The sequence below is a fragment of the Pteropus vampyrus genome, unplaced genomic scaffold (assembly GCF_000151845.1).
Source record: "Pteropus vampyrus isolate Shadow unplaced genomic scaffold, Pvam_2.0 Scaffold107, whole genome shotgun sequence".
In the NCBI taxonomy this organism is placed as follows: domain Eukaryota; kingdom Metazoa; phylum Chordata; class Mammalia; order Chiroptera; family Pteropodidae; genus Pteropus; species Pteropus vampyrus.
The window spans coordinates 5,297,051-5,301,399 of NW_011888888.1; positions in this window are offsets into that span (position 1 = coordinate 5,297,051).

A 4,349-nucleotide genomic window follows, 5' to 3' on the forward strand; every position below is an offset into this window, starting at 1 on the left:
TAGTTCCTTCCATAAGTCTTCTGCTACTTTGTATCTGTTTCCTACTGGGAATTGGATGGACACGAAAACCAAGAAATTAATGAATGTAAAATGTGATTCTCACTATTTATTCATGGAGCTAGTTTCCGTACAGGGTATATAAATGTAACACATAAAACACATGAAAATAAATCCCAAGTAGTTGCATAACATATTACTTCTCAGCATAGAAGAAAGTGAAATGTTTTGAGGCTCACAAAGAGACTTTACTTTCAGGTCACACCTGAAGAAAGAACAGTGACTTAGCCACTTAGTTCTCATGTCTGCAGCTTAAGAAGAAAAATTACATGGTTTTAGATACAGGTTGAACAGCAGAATGGTTCAAGATATGAAGCAAAGATTTCCATTCATCCCCATAGGTCCTAGAGAACTTTTATTGCTGTTTCACATAGAGGAAATACATACATATATTTCATAATACATCTGTCCTGCATGCTTTGTGAGAGCATGTAAAAATAGGCATGCTTCTCTTTTATGTTTCTTTACATTTTCTCCACTTCTGGATTACCATAAGGACATTATATTCATCATTATCAACCCATTACACCATTGCTTTTTTACCAATTTATTCTTAGAAATAATTTAGAATAAAAGAGGTGATTGTGTTAGAATTCTGGTATCTAAAAAATTATAATTTAATATATTTTTTCTTTTATCCTTCTTATAAAAATAAGGTAAAGGCTAATAGGGGGAAAAAAATCATTTATCTGAAATATGGTGTTTAAGGAGAGCTCCATAGATAGCCTAGACCACCAGAAAGATGAATAAGTGGGTCCTAGAGAAAATTAAATCTGAAACATGACTGGAGGCAAAAATGACAAAACTGAAGCTGTTCTATTTCGGGCACATCATGAGAAGGCAGAGTTCTTTGGTTGGGGGGAAAAAATAGTGCTGTGAAAAGTAAAAAGTAACAAGAAAAGAGTAAGAGCAAACAAGAAATGGTTCGACTTCATAAAAGAAGCCATAGGCATGAGTCTACAGGAGCTGAGCAGGGCTGCTAAGGACAGAACACTTGGACATCATTCATTCACAGGGTTGCCAGGAATTGAGCTGACTCAGCAGCACAGAATACGTACAATGCTGGGTGTCTGGGTTTTTTGTTTTTGTTTTTGTTTTTCCTGTAAAAGGGATGCATGAGTTAATCGAGTTTAAAAAATACAGTCATAGTGGAATAGTGGAACAGACATGGACTCTGGAAACATCTGGGATGAAATTTTGACTGTCACTTAAATAGGGCAAGTTAATTTCTGTTTAGAACAATGCTGCCTAGTGAGCAGGGTTGCTGTGAAGAATGAAAATATCTTATGCAAGCTTATAGCAGTCAGTAGGTAATCAATTAATGTCCGCCGTTAACACTACTATGGTGTCATTATTTCTTCATATTACAAAAAGAAAAAGAACGAGAGAAATTTAGTTCAGGACTGAGACGCTGTGTGAAATAGCACAATGAGCTTCACTTCCTAGGCATGTAAGGCAGAGTGGGTATTAAAGAACAGCTCACAGCAAGTAATATATTTCCCTAATTTCTTTTGTAATATACATATATATATATATTTACTCTACATATTTATAACTATAAATTTATACTATATATTTTACTATATCTATTTATAACTATATATACAACTATATATATATGTATGTGTATATATATATACATACATACATATACATACATACATAGTAAAGGTTATAATCAAGTCAACAGAAAATGCCAGTGGTTTCCACGGATGTTCTACTTATAAAAAAGTACGGCTATAGTGCTATATTTTTTCATTTAAATGAGGGATGGAAAAGTAACTGCTTTTTCATTTTTTTGGTGGCTAAATTTTACTTATCATATATAAGTATTTGCTAATTTCTCTTAAATCTCCTTTTTACACACTTTAAAGTTTTTTCTACTTTTCTAATTCTATTAAAGACTAAGATGCATAGGTCCAGTAGTGGGCTGGTAAACTAACACTTGAAATGAAAACAAAAAGTAAACAAACAAATACTTGGAATGTAGCATTTACCAATTTTCATAGTATTAATATTTCCACCATGACTGAATTCAATCTACTAAAGGCTTAAGAACCAACCTACAAAATTTCTGAATATTTAACAATAGGTTCCCCTTATCTTAAATGAGCCAGCTCCAGCATACCACTGTTTTAAATTACCAGCTAAAAACAAAGTTCCAGACATACTTGACGGCAAATTAGCTTGTAAAGTATTTGCTAATAAAGGATCGGCTTTTGATGAGTCACAATCAGCCTCGGGAAAACGTACTGTGCCTCTGCAGTGAAGTATAATATAGTGTAGAAAACATGGTTATAAAGACATAACCCTTGTCTCTAAGAATATGTCTCTAAGAAGCCATGATATCTTTAGGATTAGTCTTCAAAGTTCAGATTAAGTGAAAGACACTAAACAATTCCAATTTTTTCACTCTATAGATCTAATGCCTTTCTTTAGTTCTTCAGTGGTTAACTTTTAATTATACTAATGCACATTATGAAACATGTTACCAGGATAAACTGATGGATAGATTGAACAGTTATTTATAGAGACATTCTCCTTTCTACTCCTTTATCCATGTACTATTTCTGCTAAAATCAGAGTAAAAACATAGTTATAAATTAGCATGACTTAAGATTTCTACTATCTTCTATATTTTGAAAATGGATATTAATTCTAGGCTTTTTATTATGGACTCAATTTGCTGAATGTAGATAGTTTCAGGAATTTTGATTCATAATTCTTTGGGGATTATATTTTCAGGAAATGCGTGTCTAGCCAGTTACCTCATTGTCTCTTAGCCAATCTGGACTTAAATTGGGTGAGTTTAGTTTAGCTCATGAAACGTGACAGTTTCTTCTTCTCTACCTGCCTTGAGTGGGACCTCTGAATAGGCAGGCAAAGGTTCAAAGACAAAGGTTAATCGGGAGACAATTTACAGCAGTTTCTTTATTTTAGTCTAGGGTCAGGCTGATTTATTATTAGTTTCTTTGAGGAAGTCATTCTACATTAAAGATAAAAGATTTTTTTCTTTCTAAGCTTGAAGTTATTATTTTACTTATTGTAATGTTTATAAGAATATGCTAAATGTTAACATATTTAAGAAATATATTATGTAAAGTTTTCTCTGGTTATTTTAGTGCCTTATATTGCTTTGTTTACTTTATAATAATAAAAATATATTTTGTTCATGGAAACTTTTTTTTTTTACAAATTCAGAAGCAGTAATAAACCCTTGTTTTTAGTCAGGATTTCTTAATCTGAGTTCCAGGGATGGGTTTTACAAGCCTCTAATATTGAATATAAATGTATATGCACAAATACATGTGTACATTGTTCTGGAGAGAAAGAGAGACCATAACTTTCATCAAATTCTTCAACAGTTCATAAATCCCCCTTTCTCCCAATTAAGAACTATCACATACATTTCATATAACATATGGCATTGGTCCTTTTATTTATCAAGTACCATACTTGGCATTGTAAAAAATGCAGAGGTCTTTATTGAATACCTTTACCAGATTAAAATTTATGAGATGCCCTATATTTTTTTCAAGAGCCTAAAAGAATTTTTTGTAAAGAAAATAATTTGCATGTATAGTGAATTTTATGCTGACGATACCTCCTATAATATTTATTATATGATTGAATTTATTTTTAATAACTGAGCATTTTATTCACAGGCCATAATTTCTTTACAACTTATAGACATACATTGTTAGTATCTGGCTTTAAGAATGTTCTGTTTTGTAATGGGATTTTATAGTTATATTTAGAAACAGATAAAAGTCTGGCAGTAGAGTCTAATCACTTAGAAATGTTTTTAAGTTTTCATATCTCATTCAATATTCTAAATGGAAAAATCTACATAATAATAATAATAATAGCTACAGTCAAATAAAAATAGCTAATCCTAAGAGAAATTATTTTTTCTCACAGTATATTGTAGTACATACCTTTTAAACACAATAAATGGTGAATTCTATTCTTTATGTATATTTCAGATCTACCACTTCATCTCTACATAAAGTAACACTGCCTTATTTTAGGGCCCGGCTTTCTTATTTGGATTATTAAAATAGGATCCTAACTGGTTTCATGAGCACTGCTTTCTTCCTTTACCAATCTTCTCTTCACGTTTTCTCCATACTTATTCTAAAATCACTCACACTTTTCAGACATATCTGTTCCTATCAACCTTCTCTTGTAATCTCTTTCCAATTGGAAGATAAAGCCCATATTCCTTATGATGGTATACAGAGATATTTAAATTTTGCCCTAATAGTCTACTAGTTTTCTGAAATTGAGTT